This window comes from Heteronotia binoei, chromosome 9 (assembly GCF_032191835.1).
Source record: "Heteronotia binoei isolate CCM8104 ecotype False Entrance Well chromosome 9, APGP_CSIRO_Hbin_v1, whole genome shotgun sequence".
Taxonomy (NCBI): domain Eukaryota; kingdom Metazoa; phylum Chordata; class Lepidosauria; order Squamata; family Gekkonidae; genus Heteronotia; species Heteronotia binoei.
In genome coordinates this window covers 13,428,210-13,446,239 of record NC_083231.1, presented here as the reverse complement: position 1 = coordinate 13,446,239, position 18,030 = coordinate 13,428,210, and positions in this window count along the sequence as shown.

Sequence of the window (18,030 nt, the reverse complement as noted above, 5' to 3'; positions counted from 1 at the left end):
ACCACTCTGCGCCACAGGGCTCTTACACTTTACATACCAATGAGAAAATCTGGGTAATGTTGTGGGGTTGGTCTCTCCTGATTGGTCAGTTTCACACTGGGCATGTCTTTTGAAATAGGAGATTCTTCCAGTTGAATTTACTGTGGGGCCACCATTAGTGTTCTCCCTCCACTTCTTATCAGTAGTCAAGTAGTTTAGCACTAATGGTGGTAGGGGGGGGAATCATTGGCAGGGACTGCTTTAAAAGTTTAGTGAGAGGAGATGCTGACCACTTGGCCAGAGAGGCAGCAGGGAGGCTGCTGTGCCACCCCTTGGTAGAGGAGATTCGGGGGGGGGGGGAGCAGGTGGAGACAGGCTTGGCGCTAGGGTTTCTGGTGCCACAGGCCAAATGCAATGCCCCCGCCCCTTTCGAGTGTTAATAGCATTGTATCTTAACCAACCAGGCACTTCATGCAAACAAGTCAGACAAAGACAATTACTTTCCTAATCTCCTTTTTCAAAAGACATGCCTTGTGCAAAACTGACCAATAAGGAAAGACCAATTGGCCTGCAAGGGAGGGAAAGTGTGAGGAAATGTGTGTATTTTTAAAGGCTTGGAAGAAAAAGAAAAGGATAAATCAACACAAAAGGACTCTGAGAAGCCATGGGAGTGAAGCACACCAGCAGGGAGGCTGTGTGCGAAAGTACCACAAAAAAGCTGAAAGGTACACAACCCAAAGTCTGCTGCAAAATTATGAAACAATTAATAACAAAACTTTATATTTATTGCACATACTGACTCACTGAATACACCAGTTGAGTACTGGATACTGTATGTGGAGCGTACGCTCTGTTTTTCCTCTTAATTGAAGATTCCAAAGGCTCAATGAAGGCTCAATGAAATTCCGCCATAGTCCAAATAAGATAGATAGATAGATAAATTTATTGTCATTGTTCTCAAGAAAATGAGAGCAACGAAATGAGGTGCTCTTCCACAAACATACCAACACATCAGCACCCACAAAAGGACATATACATAGACCATTTAAATGCATCTAAAAACACACAAACCATTCATAACCCTGCATTTAGCTTAACCACGGCACTTGGATAGAAGCTGTCCTTGAATCTATTTGTCTTTGCCTTCAGCACTCTATATCGCCTACCTGACGGTAAAATCTCAAATAGCAAGTGGCCCGGATGTGAAGGGTCCCTTAAGATCATTTGTATCTTCCTTCTACATCCCATATCATACAGATCCACCAATGAGGGGAGAGAACATCCACAAATCCAAATGAAGTTTAATGAAGATCCAAATGAAGTTTAAAGTAAGTCCAAAACTTGCAATAAATATCAAGTTTTGTTATTACCGGGTTCGTTTCAAAGTGTTGGTTATTACCTTTAAAGTCCCATATGGCCTGGGTTCAGCATACCTTAGAGACCGCCTTTCCCTGCACATGCCCCAAGTGAGCACTTCGGTCCGGGTCTCAAAACCTGTTGACAGTTCCCAGCATCAGAGAAGTGAGGCTCAAATCAACGAGAGCCAGGACCTTTTCTGTTGCTGCCCCAGTTGGTGGAATGAGCGGCCGGAAGAAACCAGGGCCCTGTGAGAGCTTCATCAGTCCCGCAGGGCCTGCAAAAAAACAGCACTCTTCCACCCTGCATTTTCATAATGACAACATCTGCAGCAGCGGGATTGGCCCATAAAAACATCACCGACGGTCTACCTCTCCATGCTAGCGCGATCCTAGGACCTCTTAGAATGGCTAACCGCCATTCAGATCGCTGTCTGAAACCATGACACCAGCACAAGTAGATGTTTTTCGAAATTGTTTTTATGGTTTATGGGTTTTTTATTGTTGCTTCATTTCATTTGGTCACACAAATGTGACTGTGGGACCTCTAATCTGTGAGCCGCCCTGAGCCTGCCTCGGCGGGGAGGGCGGGATGTAAATCAAATAAATAAATAAATACTAAATAAATTAGTAAATTGTTTCATCATTTTGCGGCAGACTTTCGGCTTTTTTATGGGGGAGAAGCAGACTGAGAGTGGGCTCAGAACTGAAAGGGGTAGGGTGGAGAGATCAATGCGGGGGGAAGGGAGAATGTGATTAGAATGTGCAGGGGAATGTAGAAGGGGGGAAACGCCCAACGCTGATACATTGTGAAAGAGAAGGAAATAGAACATGCAGAAAGGACCTTAGCTTCTCATGCCTGGCTTTTCCATAGTCCTTGGCTCCACCTCTTCTTTCCCACTAGCAATTCACCTGGACTTCTGCTTGGTATCAATATATCCATATATCTAATTTTCAGTGTAAGACCATTTGTGGATACTTAAATGTGGAGAATGGAGCCAGGAGTAGACCAAATGGCCCTTCCTACAAATCTGAGAAAAGCCCTAGGTTTGCAAAAAAAAAAAATCTGAAATCTAAAACAAACAAACCAAAAAAAGACACAAAAATGGGGGCTAAAACAGCTCCAAACAATAGAAGCAATGAAAACAATTAGGAAATAAATGTCTTCAGCGGCCATTGTGGGGTTGCTAGGCAACCACAACAATATGCCAACTTCAACCTCTGGTTTCTGTCACTCAGGCCCGGCAGCTACCACCCAGTGACTCACAACTATTCAGTAGCAACCACCAGATGGGAACCAGCGTGATGTAGTGGTAAAAGTTTCAGACTAGGATTTGGGAGACTTAGATCTGAATCCCCGCTCTGTCACGAATGGGTAACCTTGGGCCAGTTACTAAGCTTCAATACTCTCTTTACCTTGCATGTGGCTGTGAGCATAAAAATGGGGAGTAAAGAGGATGGTACAGGCTGTTTTTGAGTCCTCATTGGGGGGGAAGGGCAGGATATCATTGAAATGATTAAATAATAAATATAGCTGAAGGGGGGGGCAGGTAAATAGTGGGTGGGAAGGAGATAAGGAAGCAAATAACAGTGAGGATATGGGGGTGCAATGATATGGTCTGTCCCGTGACACAGAGTGGTAAAGCTGCAGTACCACAGTCTGAGCTCTCTGCTCACGACCTGAGTTCGATCCTGGCAGAAGCTGGGATCAGGTAGCCGGCTCAAGGTTGACTCGGCCTTCCATCCTTCCGAGGTCGGTAAAAGGAGTCCCCAGCTTAAACGTCATGATGCGATGTCACCCCAGAATCAGAAATGATTGGTGCTTGCATGGGGGGCTACCTTTACCTTTTATAGGCGTGCCAGGAGGAGGGAAAGAGGAACTACCGTGAAAGGTGACACCAGGGCTTTCTTTTGTAGAAAAAGCCCAGCAGGAACTCATTGGCATGTTAGGCCACACCCCCTGACACCAGACAGCTGGAACTGTGTTCCTGTGCATTCCTGCTTTAAAAACAAAAAAGCCCTGGGTGATTTGGGGTGTTTTTACACTGACAGTTTGTGAATCTCTATCACCACACTGGAAACTCACCTTTTACATTACCTAGCGTTCCCACAACTGTTTTGCATCGTTGCTGCCCAAAGCATCTACATTTGTTTCGGTGAGATGAGTTCTGGCGCTGCTGCTGCAACGTTTTTCTGGTCATTTCTCTACAGGCGTTTCAAACTTGTAGAAATTTGCATGCATTTTAAAAGACTCCTCCAAAAGCCACAAGGTGCAGTAATTTGCATGAGAACTGACAGCACTTGAATTTTTTACATATCATTGCTTGCCTCATCTTGTAATTTAAATGTGTATTGTTTTTGCAGTGTTGACATGATTTCCATGCAATCGTATACATTTAACTAAGCATTGGTATTCTGGCTGCCCTCTGATCAGAGACCCCTCCCCCAATTGAAACACTTTCAGCAGGAAATATGGAAGTTTGGCGATGCAAAGTGAGCAGAGCAAATCCACCAATGTAAAATGAAAATAATGAAAGCGGAACGGTGGCAGGTGATTTGAAGACTCTAAAACTCTGGATCAAACTGAATGTAAAAACACCCATCAAGTCCTTCCAGGTTCCTCACTGTGTAAATGGCTCTGCAACCAGCTCTATACAACTGCGCCACAGTTTTCCTAGAGGAGGCTACTGGGGGATGGAAGCAAGGAAAGCTGAAGATAGGGGGCAGATAAAGATAGCAGATAAAGATAAAGGAGCTCTGTGGCACAGATTGGTAAAGCTGCAGTATTGCAGTCCAAGCCCTCTGCTCATGACCTGAGCTTGATCCCAGCAGAAGCTGGGTTCAGGTAGCGGACTCAAGGTTAACTCAGCCTTCCATCCTTCCAAGGTCGGTAAAATGAGTCCCCAGTTTGCTGCAGGGGGAGTGTAGATGACTGGGGAAGGCCATAGCAAACCACCCTGTAAAAAGTCTGCCATGAAAACGTGAAAGCAACGTCACCCCAGAGTTGGAAACGGCTGGTGCTTGCACAGGGGACTACCTTTACTTTCCTTTTTTAAACTTTTTTGGCTCGTAAGTGGGAAGGAGAGAAGGAAGCTACAAAGGGGGAAGGGGTACATGGGCTTTTAGGGAAGGGGACAGAAAAACCAGTGGAGAGGAATTAGAATCCCTCACATAGTCCGTGCGTTTTCCATTTGCACCTCATTTAATTCTCAATCTTTTTTGTTTTGATTGCTTCCAAATGCTTCTTGGGTAACACTGTTATGGAAAGACCAGTCCTTTACATTGATGATCTGTCAGGATAGGATTTTTACGTGGACAGCTTCCGTTCTGCTTCGTATTTTTAGATCCTCAGAAAGATGCCGTCTGAGTTCAGCCTTGAACCTAGCATTCATTGCGCTGTGCTTGAATAACTGCATAGGGCAGAAGTCAAACCAGACAGTAGAGACACATCTATTTCAGTTTCCAGAGGCTTAGAATTTGAATAAAGAGAGTTTTCTTTTTTCATACAACATTGAAATAATCTCACTGAAAAGGAACACTAAGAATAAAACTCCAGGCAGGCATAATTGAATGTAAGCGTCACAAAGCACAGTTGTGTTTTCTTGCAAAAAAACATGCATAGGAACTAGGAACAGGGGGTTTTTTTGTTTGTTTTGGTTTTGGTAGCAGGAGCTCCTTTGCATATTAGACTACAAACCCCTGAAGAGCTTACAGTAGGCCCTGTGAGAAGAGCCCTGTAAGCTCCAGGAGGTTTGGCTACATCAGGGGGTGCAGCCTAATATGCAAATGTGGCCACTGTGGGACACAGAGTGTTGGACTGGATGGGCCATTGGCCTGATCCAACATGGCTTCTCTTATGTTCTTATGTGACACAGAGTGTTGGACTGGATGGGCCATTGGCCTGACCCAACATGGCTTCTCTTATGTGACACAGAGTGTTGGACTGGATGGGCCATTGGCCTGACGCAACATGGCTTCTCTTATGTTCTTATGTGACACAGAGTGTTGGACTGGATGGGCCATTGGCCTGACCCAACATAGCTTCTCTTATGTTCTTATGTGACACAGAGTGTTGGACTGGGTGGCCCATTGACCTGATCCAACATGGCTTCTCTTATGTTCTTAATGTGACACAGAGTGTTGGACTGGATGGGCCACTGGCCTGATCCAACATGGCTTTTCTTATGTTCTAATGAGTTCCTGCTACCCCAAAAATGCCCTGGTTTAAACAAAGAATAATAGGCACATAATCATTCCAAGATTGCTTTGTATTTGGCTGTGCTTTAGAAACAAACACATGCATTGGTAACATAGAGGCAGGTTGTTAGGGTGCGGGAACTAGGGATACAAGATTTCCAGGACTCAAACTGGTCTAGAATTCACTACACATAACTCTTGGCACATAAGCTCTGACCTTACACCTTTCTTGATGCATTCTGGACCGTGCAGCATACAATAAGACACTGGATGCAATATGTATGCCCGTCATTAAGACATAAGGCTGTAGAATAAGAGGCCTCAAGAATATCTCTAAGCCTTTGTCACTTCATTAAATGTCCTTGTGGTCCAGCATTGCTCTATTGTTTTATTCCACTCTGTATTATGAGCCAATATGTGTACTTACCTTTCTGACCTCTGAAGAAGACCAGTCTAGGTCGAAATGCGTCAGGTCAAGTTGAGTGGGTTCCCATTGTACATAGGATAGAGGCTTATTGTGGGCCCTTAAATGGTTTTAGCTTTCTACAATAAATACAGATATGTTGGCTTATGATTTATTTTACGCTTTGTTTTTAATGTTTGGCCCTTTTATTGCATATTAACCTTTCAGGTTTCTTACTCCAGTTTTTGGGTTAAGTTTCCCTTCTTTATTTTTTCCTAGAATTCAAGAAGCCAGGAAGCTCATATGCTTCATAAGAGCATAAAAACCGCCCTGCTGGATCAGACCAATGGTCCATCTTGTCCAAAATCCTGCCTCACAAGGTGGGCAAACAGCAATTCTGGAGGGCCAACAACTGGCATAGATGTTGCCTTCTGGCTCCAGGATTCATAGTGCCTCTGAATTTGGAGGTTCTCCTTGGTAGCCATTGATAGATTCATCCTCTATGAATCTATCTAATCCCCTTTCAAAACTGTTTAGTCCTGTGGCCATCACGGCAGCCTCCGGCACCAAATTCCGCATTTTTTTTGTTAATTAACATTTTATTGGAGTTTTCCAGTACAAAAAACAAACGAGATTGCAAAGCAATAAGGATGCAAGTAACATTGTAAATAACATTGCAGTGCAGTAAATAATACTGACTATAGCTAAGTAAGAAGTATGTATAAGCAAGCTGTAAACTGTATTGGACAAGAACGTAAAAGCTACATTACGTCTAAAAAAGAAATTAAAAGATAGGAAACCTAGCAAGTAGATTAACGTCAAGTTAATGTCAGATGCCATACTCAATCAGTTATGGAATTTGACTCAACTTGACCTGACGCGTTTCGACCTAGACTGGTCTTCTTCAGAGGTCAGAAAGGTAAGTACACATATTGGCTCATAATACAGAGTGGAATAAAACAATAGAGCAATGCTGGACCACAAGGACATTTAATGAAGTGACAAAGGCTTAGAGGTATTCTTGAGGCCTCTTATTCTACAGCCTTATGTCTAAATCAAGGGCATCTCTGTGTAAAGTAGTACTTCCTTTTGGTCATCCTGAACCTACTGTCCGTCAGTTTCATTGGATGCCCTCACGTTTTTAATATTTTGAGAGAGTAAGAAAAAGTTCTCTTAGTCAACTCTCTCTGCCCCATGCATGACTTTATCATGTCCCCTCTTTATCGTCTCGTTTCTGAACTGAAAAATCCCAGACTCCTCAGCCTTTCCTCATAGGGAAGGTGCCAAAACCCTTGGATGATTGGCTACATTGGGGTGTGTGTCCTAATATGCAAATGAGTTCCCGCTGCAAAAAAAGCCCTGGATTATACACAGATTTATCACAAGTCACCTTTAATAGAAAGCCAGAAATGTTACAAAAAGTTTTATGCAGCATATGCCTGAATAAAACACTGCACAGAAAAGAATCTTCACATTTGTTTTATTGTGGTGATTTATCAATGGCTATCTCCACACAGAGCCCTGTAGCACAGAGTGGTAAAGCTGCAGTACTGCAGTCCTATGCTCTGCTAACAACCTGAGTTCAATTCCAGTGGAAGCTGGTTCAGATAGCCAGTTCCAGGTTGACTCAGCCTTCCATCCTTCCGAGGTCGGTAAAATGAGTACCCAGCTTGCTGGGGGGGGGGGGGGAGTGTAGATTACTGGGGAAGGCAATGGCAAACCACTGTGTAAAAAGTCTGCCGTGAAAACATTGTGGAAGCAACATCACCCCAGAGTCGAAAATGACTGGTGCTTTACCTTTTTTTTTTTTAACCTTTAACAGAAAGCCAGAAATGTTACAAAGAGTTTTATGCAGCATATGCCTGAATAAGAACATAAGAGAAGCCATGTTGGATCAGGCCAATGGCCCATCCAGTCCAACACTCTGTGTCACACAGTGGCCTATATATATATATATATATATATATATATATATATATATATGTATATGTATATGTATATAATAATAATAATAACTTTTTTATTTGTATCCTGCCCTCCCCACAAGCAGGCTCAGGGCGGCTCACAACATGTAAATGCAGTGTACAATAAAACCATATACAATAATTTCAATTATAAATTCCAGTTATAGATTCATATACTATTTCAGTTATAAAATCATCCTTAAAATCATTAAAATTACATTAGAATTAAGATTATGGTGCTATAATTAAGATCTTTCATATATGTACATATATATATATGTACACTGTGGCTAATAGCCACTGATGGACCTCCGCTCCATATTTTTACCTAACCCCCTCTTGAAGCTGTCTATGCTTGTAGCTGCCACCACCTCCTGCAGCAGTGAATTCCACGTGTTAATCACCCTTTGGGTGAAGAAGGACTTCCTTTTATCCATTGTAACCCGACTGCTCAGCAATTTCATCGAATGCCCACGAGTTCTTGCATTGTGAGAAACACTGCACAAAAAAAGAAATCTTCACATTTGTTCTATTGTGGTGTTTTATCGACAGCTATCTCCACATATGGAGGAGAGAAAAGTGTTAATGCACCTAAGGGACTTGAAGTTTGACAAGCTTTCTTCGAAATCCTCCCAGTTATATCAGAATTATAATGTACTGCAAGCAGAAATTCCAGAAAATAAAGGCATGGGACAGGAGCAAGTAGTTCACACCCACTTGATACATGGGGCCACAGTAACACAACTGCAGGGAAAGATTTTGTCACAGTGAACCATCTGTATCAGCGGTACTTCAGGCGGACTTTTTAGCATCCCCACCCAACTATTTAAAAACCGCTAGTGTCCTGCTGTGTGTGTGAAAGGGAGAGTGATTGGAGCCCAAAGCCTGTTTGTATATGGAGCGTCTCAAAATCGTTCCCAAGACATCTAGCAAATCTGACACGGACGCTCAAAGCTCTGCTCCCGAACTGTCACAAATAGGACTATACCCACTGACACACTGGTGTCAGATGCTTGCAGGGAGAGCGTCTTGATGCAAAAGGACATTCGGAATTTTGCAGGCGGGTAAGACTTCCACACTATTAAACCTTTCCCTTTGCGAAGAGGCAGGGGCGGTCCTCCATTGACACATCTGTCAGATAGTTTAAGATCACACTGATGGAGGACAGAGCCGCCCAACAAGTCCGAGGGAAAAGATTACCTTGAGCTACAATCTGTCATAGTAGATATGCCAGGCGGTGGTAGAACTGGGGTGGAAGTGAGCTTCTATTCTGCACCTTTCCCAGTAACAGGGTCCAGAAATGTTCTCGTTAAGAACCAGGGGGGGGGAGGGGGTCACTGTCGAAAAAGAGGTGCCAGAGCTTATTACCTCAACTCATTTGCATATTTAACAGCACCGTAAGATGGTTTTAAAATGTTTTCATAGTGTTTATTGTTTAAAGTTTGATTATCAAAGATTTCAGGTTTTCACGGCTGGTAACATCATTAGGGTTTGTAGAATCTTTCGGGCTCAAGTGCCGTGTTCTACTGGAGAAAGTTTTCCTTCCAGATGTTTCGTTCTCAGCTGCGGAGAACATCTGCAGCTGAGAACGAAACGTCTGGAAGGAAAACTTTCTCCGGTAGAACACGGCACTTGAGCCCGAAGGATCCTACAAACCCTAATAATAACCACTACACCAAACTGGCTCTCCAGAAAAAGAAGTTGATGGTGGTGGTGGTGATGATGAAGATATTGGATTTATATCCCGCCCTCCACTCCGAAGAGTCTCAGAGCGGCTCTTTTATCTTCCTCCCCCACAACAGACACCCTGTGAGGTGGATGGGGCTGAGAGGGCTTTCACAGCAGCTGCCCTTTCAAGGACAGCTCTGCATAGAGCTATGGCTGACCCAAGACCATTCCAGCAGCTGCAAGTGGAGGAGTGGGGAATCAAACCCGGTTCTCCCAGATAAGAGTCCACACACTTAACCACTACACCAAACTGGCTCTCTGTGGTAGTCTCATTTAGTGGCAATCCCTGCCAAAGGAGATATTGGATTTATATCCCACCCTCCACTCCAAATCTCAGAGTCTCAGAGCAGCTCACAATCTCCTTTATCTCCCTCCCCCACAACAGATACCTTGTGAGGTGGGTGGGGCTGAGAGGACTCTCACAGCAGCTGCCCTTTCAAGGACAGCTCTGCAAAGAGCTATGGCTGACCCAAGGCCATTCCAGCAGCTGCAAGTGGAGGAGTGGGGAATCAAACCCAGTTCTCCCAGATAAGAGTCTGCACACTTAACCTCTACACCAAACTGGCTCTCCAGAAGAAGAAGTTGATGGTGGTGGTGATGATGAAGATATTGGATTTATATCCCGCCCTCCACTCCGAAGAGTCTCAGAGCGGCTCTTTTATCTTCCTCCCCCACAACAGACACCCTGTGAGGTGGGTGAGGCTGAGAGGACTCTCACAGCAGCTGCCCTTTCAAGGACAGCTCTGCATAGAGCTATGGCTGACCCAAGGCCATTCCAGCAGCTGCAAGTGGAGGAGTGGGGAATCAAACCCGGTTCTCCCAGATAAGAGTCTGCACACTTAACCACTACACCGAAGGAAAGAGCACAATAAAAATTTAGAGGTTCCGGAGCTCTGCTCTTGTGAGCTCCTGCCCAAAATGAGGCCTGTTAAGAACAATGAGATGAAACCCCTTTTGATTCATCCCCAATGATGATAGCTCGCTATCTCTCCAGCCAAATATTCATAGGATCCCTTCACTTCTGGGTAATTTTCAAGAGGCAGATGTGGCGGATAGAATGAGCTTATCTGGTGCTTTAATTGCTTTTGTTCTGCCCGCTGTTTCTTCTCGCCCAGCCCAGATTCCCAACAAAACCACCAGACGACAGTCATAGCGAATATATCATTGTCTGTCCATGTTCACTGTGCTGTCACATTCTTGCTCTCGACAAGTCACCACAAGGCTGATGAGTCGGAGCTCAACCCAGACATAAAATACAACTTCGCTCTCAGCAAACATGTGCAACCAAAGGCTGCCCGAGGAAGAAACTAGGGCAGCTATTGCACTCCATCGCCTTCGTTGAAGGTCTGAAGAAGGACATGAATAAGACGATGGACGTTCCAACACTGATGTGCTCTGGCATGACATCGGAAACAGCAGGTCGCACTAGGAGATTATATCAATTATATCATATTCAAATCATTATGAGATTATAGTGTAACGTACTCTGGCGGGAGACGCAAGTAGGGCAACATTCTTTATTAGGAGCACGTTGCAAGAGAGAGCACACGCGGGCTGGGTCCCGCTTATGTACAATCCCCGGTACAGCCTACTGGACAGGTCAGGCCAATCCTGACCTGTTAAACTTCCCGCCACAGCTGGTGATTAGCGGGGGATTCCGTGCCCTACGCTGGAGCGCCTGGGACAGCCCAGTCGCCTCTGCGCATGGCGCGTTCGGCTGATGATACACTACATATAGAGAGCCAGTTTGGTGTAGTGGTTAAGTGCATGGACTCTCATCTGGGAGAACTGGGTTTGATTTCCCATTCTTCCACTTGCAACTGCTGGCATGGCCTTGGGTCAGCCATAGCTCTCACAGAGCTGTCCTTAAAAGGGCAGCTCTCAGCCCTACCCACCTCACAGGGTGTCTGTTGGGGGGGGGAGGTAAAGGAAATTGTGAGCCACTCTGAGATTCAGAGTATGTTGTTGGTCAGTCACACAGTCAAGTCTGACCCCATGGACAAAGTCACACCAGGCCCTCCTGTCTTCCACCAACCTCCGAAGTCTGTTCAAATTTCTGTTAGTTACATCAGTAATGCTGATCAGCCATCTCATCTTTTGCCATCCCCTTCTTCTTTTGCCTTCTGCCTTTCCCAGCATCAGGATCTTCTCCAGCGAGTGATCCCTTCTCATTTGGTGGACAAAGTATTTGAACTTCAGCTTCAGCATCTGACCTTCCAGGGAACAGTCAGGGTTGATTTCCATTAGGACTGACTGACTGGATCTTCTTGCAGTCCAAGCGACTCTCAAGATTCTTCTCCAGCACCACAGCTCAAAAGCATCTATTCTTCTGCACTCAGCCTTCCTTATGATCCAACCCTCACAGCCATAATTACTACTGGGAATACCATCACTTTGACTATATGGACTTTTGTTGGCAGGGTGATGTCTCTACTTTTTATTATACCGCCATAGTTCACTTTTAATTTCTTGGCTACAGTCACCATCTGCAGTGATATTAGATCCCAGAAATGTGAAGTCTGTCACTACTTCCAAGTCTTCCCCTTCTATTTGTCAAGGAGTGATGGGGCCAGATGCCATGATTTTAGGAGGTTTTTTATGTTGAGTTTCAAGACAATTTTTGTGCTGTCCTCTTTCACCCTCAACAAGAGGTTCTTTAGGTCCTCTTCGCTTTCTGCCATTAGAGCGGTATCATCAGCATGTCTGAGATTCAGAGTACAGGGTGGGATATAAATCCAATATCTTCTTCTTCTCCAAGTCGCTACAGGATAAAGCAATTTTCATTCCCTCTAATTTTAGGATCTTAGACTCAATTAAATAAATAAAAGAGAACAATGGCTCCCATAGGGTGGCGAAGCTTCTGCCGATGTTAATGAAGCAGAACTGATCTTCCAGTCACAATACGGATTACGAAACCACCTGCATTTCAATCTCTGTTCTGAGAACAGCATGCAACAGAAACATTTTCGTGTCCCAAACAAAAGACCTGGATGGTGGTTTCAAACATTATTTAGTAGCTGGCAGATCACTTTGGCATCAGATGTATCGTCAGCGGGGAGTTGCAGTCAGTCACAGCTCCTGAACAGGTGTGTTGGCATGTAATAGCTGTTTGCAAACCCATTTTTGTTAAATTCACCGTTTACATTTTCAAGTGTAGGGCCAAAAGAACTTGATAGTTAAAACTGTAATATGTGGGGAAAGGCCCCAAAAGTTGCAAAGTCATTTGCTTGGGGAAACAATGGCTGCTTGCAGACATAAGAACATAAGAGAAGCCGTGTTGGATCAAACCAATGGCCCATCCAGTCCAACACTCTGTGACATACAGTGGCCAAAAAAACCCAGGTGCCATCAAGAGGTCCATCAATAGGGCCAGGACACTAGAAGCCCTCCCACTGTTGCCCTTCCCAAGCATCAAGAATACAGAGCATCACTGCCCCAGACAGAGTTCCAACAATACATTGTGGCTAATAGCCACTGATGGACCTCTGCTCCAGATGTTGATCCAGTCCCCTCTTGAAGCTGTCTATGCTTGTAGCCACCACCTCCTCCTGTGGCAGTGAATTCCATGGGTTAATCACCCTTTGGGTGAAGAAGTACTTCCTTTTATCAGTTCTAACCCGACTGCTCAGCAATTTCATTGAATGTCCACGAGTTCTCGTGTTGTGAGAAAGGGAGAAAAGTCCTTCTTTCTCTACTTTCTCCATCCCATGCATAATCTTGTAAACCTCTATCATATCACCTCACAGTTGACATTTCTCCAAGCTAAAGAACCCCAAGCATTTTAACCTTGAAGGGTAGCTCTGGGAGGCAACAATGTGACCCAAAAGTGAGCTGCCCAGAAAAGGAGCACTCGGCAGCGTCCTGAGGGCCCGCGGAAGAGGGACAGGCTGCGGGCGCCCCAGGGAATGTCCAGAGCACTCATGTGCCCTGTCTGCGGCTCCCTGGGTGCTTTCCGGGGGCTTTCCAGCCATCCAGATGACCAGGGAGGTGCCTCGGAGGCACCCCAGCAAAAAGGCACCGCTTTGAAAGTCAGATTTTGCTACCGCCAAAGTCATCTTAGGATCATTATCGCTCAACAAATAAAACAGAGATTCCAAAATACAGGGTGGTGCCCAATGCATAATAAGTAGTTTAAGATAGTAATCCCAAATATTCTCAAAAAAGCCCAGCGTTCAATCAGAACAGGAAACGATGTGTCAATCTTGCCGCGTTGGCAAATTCTATCAAAATAAAGCCTCTTCAAAAACCTTCCTTGTAGAACCATGGAGGGTAAACAAACAGAAAAGCTCTACAGCAGCTTTGAGTCATTAAATAATACGTACAAGGGGATAAAGATTTGGGGAGAGAAATACCAAAGGGCGGGGCGAATAAACTCAGCCAGCTCCAAATAACCAACTTCCATAATCGATTTCTAAAACTCACCTTTTATTCGGAGAAAAAAAGCTTTTGCTTTACCCATCTCAGTAATAAAAAAATAGTTGTCGTACCATCCAGGGGCGGCTCTAGGGCACCTCACGCCCCAGGCCCCTTGCCACCCCCACTCCCCCACCCTTGCTGCCGCCCCTGCCGCCCCTGCCACTGCTGCCCCATGGGTAAAGCTGGAGGGTGGGGAGAGTGCGCACTTCACCACCATCACTCCAGCTTCCGGAAACAGAGCAACATGCTGGCACGTGTGCCTCCCTGCCCTCTGCCTTTGCCTATGGGAGGCCGGTGGAAGGCAGCAGGGTGGGGCGGGCACCATGGAAGAGGCCGGGCAGTGCACAGCCTCTTCCTAGCTCCCAAGGGCCTCTCCTCTCAGGCGATATGAATTGTCATGGAGGCAAGGAGAAGAAGAAGACTGCAGATTTACACCCAGTCCTTCTCTCTGAATCAGAGACTCGGAGCGGCTTACATTCTCCTTTATCTTCTCCCCCCACAACAGACACCCTGTGGTGGGTGGGGCTGAGAGGGCTCTCACTGCAGCTGCCCTTTCAAGGACAACTCCTGCGAGAGCAATGGCTGACCCAAGGCCATTCCAGTAGCTGTAAGTGGAGTGGGGAATCAAACCTGGTTCCCCCAGATAAGAGTCCGCACACTTAACCACTACACCAAACTGGCTCTTACCACTACACCAAGGGTGGGTGGGAGGGGCCAATCCAGCACCCTCCCACAGCCCATCTCCTAGGCAGCTGCCTAGGACTGCCTAATGGATGGACTAGCCCTGATCCCAACTGGGGACAGTTTCTCATTGATAGCTTTCAACCAACAATCATCTTGTTTCAAAGATGCTAATAAACCATCTTTTTTTTGGGGGGGGGGGAGAGGGAGGAGAACAGTTTTAATTTCAGATTAAAGGAATAAAGCCATGTTCTTGCTTCCAGGGATATTTGACTAAATTCTACTCGTAGTACGGCATCTGAGAAACAACATGGTATTTTCATCAGTTTTCTGGTGAGAGGCTGATTGATATTATCTCAGTTAGCTTTAATCCAAATAGCCGAACTGTAAAGAATACAGGGAATCGCTTTAGGTTCGAATGCTTGCACAGCTCTGGGAACGTACTTTCCCTGCTTTTTAAAGAAGAACCTAATTACAGCATGCCATTGACAAAGGATTTTGCTTTATCAACGACCATTCTAAGATGCGAGATTCCAGGATAAGTTTGCCAAAAACAGAATCCCCAAATAAGAGAAGGACTTAACTTGCTCGATATTGTACCCATTAACTGGCCACCGTAACCAACTCAATACCTTGTTTTGGGTGAAGACTAAAATCTTAGTTTTCTGATAGGTAATCACTAAGGTTTCTTGCAGGCAATAATTAGAGAAGATTTGCAAAGCCTCTGGCAGATCTACTATAGCGCGGGACAAAGTGTCAGTATAAACTTCATCGAACAAGACCAGAACACTCGTTTCAGATAATTTCAGTTGAAGCGGAAACTCCAGCATGAGATGGATTGGCTCAGTGCAGGAAGCCATGGCCATCCATTTTCAAGACTTGAGCAAAGCTGTTAATAAGAGGACATTTTGCAGATCATTAATTTATAGGGTCACCCTAAGTTGGAAATGACTTGATGGCAGGTCCTGACCCGGATGTCCCAGGAAGAAGAAGAAGCAGCCCTGCTGTAGTGGCAAATCTGAGGATTATCATTGGTTGGATGTGGGCTACGCAGGATTGGCTCTCACTCTGTCTCTGGTGTGTTATTGGCTGATTTTACTCTAGAAGAAGAAGAAGAAGAAGAAGATGATGATGATGATGATGATGATGATGATGATGATGATGATGATATTGGATATAAGTGTGGGCAGAGGTGGGGGGTGGGGCTAGAGCACCAGAAACCATATGAAGATAGTCCAGCTAGAGTAGTGGTCCCCAACCTTTTTGGCCCTGGGGACTGACCCGAGGGCCAGCCTGCCAACCACATCCCCAAGGCCGGCAGGGTAGGGGCACCCAATTTGCCCTCCCCCACCCTCCCCTGCAGCGTTTCCTCCTCCCTCCTTTGCCCCCCCTCACAGCCTCGCCTCCTTCTCCTCCCATTTTCCTCCCCCATTTCCTCCTCCCTCCTTCACCCCCCACACAGCCTCGCTGCCGCTTCCTGCCCTGTTTTCCTCCTACCTCCTTTGCTGCCCCCCCATGCAGACTCACCTTCTCCTTCTCCCCCCCCCCCCCGTTTTCACCATTTTAAGGCCAGGGAAGGGGCTGTAAAGTGCTTCCCAGGCCGACCCTCCCCCCGCCGATCAGCTGATGGGCAGGAAAACTGCCACATTAGCAGCAGTAAGCAACACTGCCCTTGCCTCCTTCCCTTCCCCAGCCTTAAAATGGTGAAAACAGGGGGAAGAGGAGGCACCACAGGGGGTGGGGCGGTGAGGCTGTGGGGGGGGGCAGCAAAGCTGTGCGGCCCGTTTCAAACAGGCCACGGCCCAGTACCGGTCCCCAGCCCAGGGGTTGAGGACCCCTGAGCTAGAGGACTGAGCTTGCTGGAGACAAAGGGAAGGTGGGCTCACTGCAAGATAGGAAAGACCCTTTTTGCTGTCCTACCTGGTTGTGAGAAGCAGTCAGGGAAGGCTGGGGCAAGAACCAAGTGTAGGCAAGAAGGAGAGGTAATGCAGGTCACCGGCCTAAGGCAATGACTGGGGTGGAACCAAGCCTGTGATTGGGTGCTGGGGAGAAGCCATCATTATCATCATCATCATCATCGGAAGAAGAAGAAACATCAGCTGTGTAAATAGCCAAAATAAATAAATGATGAACAATGCCTATCATTTATATATCGGGGCTTCTTTTTTTTCTGGAGGAAAGTGGTGGAATGAAATTCCAGAACCTCTTCATGAAAACAACTATCTCAAAAAATGTTTCAAAGTTCATGGGGGTGGATTCAATGACACTACCCCTCACTGAGGTCCCTCCCCCTCCCCGGGCTCAATCCCCAAATCGCCAGGGATTTGCCAAGTTGGCACCAGGCCTCGGATTCAGCAGGACCTCACAGGAGCACAGCTCTTGAACCTTTCTGAGGGTTCCACCTCTTCCTCCCCACCTACCTTGTCCATTGAACTGTAGGTGCAGCTGCATAACAATCCCTGGATGAGCTCCACCACCTATTTTTCTACAAAGCAACCCCTGGTTGGCATTCTAAAAGAAAAAAAAAAGCAATGCAAGGAAAATGAAGAATCCTAGATTCATTCTGCGCAGTGACAAAGAACAATTAAAATGGGTTTTCAACATGGACAAGAAAGATCATCCCTCCCTAGGCTTTTTTGTAGCAGGAACTCCTTTGCATATTAGGCTACACCTCCCTGATGTAGCCAATCCTCCAAGAGCTGACAGGGCTTTTCTTACTTTAAACTCTTGGAGAGTTGGCTACATCAGAGGGGTGTAGCCTAATATGCAAAGAAGTTCCTGCTCAAAAAAAGCCCTGATCCTTCCTATACCTTTATCCATTTCCTTCTATTCTCCACTGCCACCACTACCAATTGCCTGCCATTTCTGATCTTGCCCTAAAAAATATTTTCAGCAAACTAATGAAGAAAGTATTTATTTATTTATTTTATTTCTTATAGCCCGCCCTTTCCCATAATGGGCTCAGGGCGGGTTCCAACACAATAAAACAATCAGATCAAGAGTAAAAACAATCAAGAAATAAATAATGCAGCAATCAAACAATTAAAACAGATTAAAATTTAAACTAGTTAAGCCATTTACCATTTTTGCACACAGCTTACCACGCGGTCACATTCCTGTTCTCTCCGCAGCGTCCGTCGGATTTCCCACTATCTGCGCCTGAGTTACAGAAAGTGCCGCGGCTTTTGCGCAGGAAACATAAACTGGGTTTTAGTGGTTTACGTTTGCTACACAAAAGCCGCAGCACTTCCTGTAACTCCGGCGCAGATAGTGGGAAATCTGACGGACGCTGCGGAGAGAACAGGAA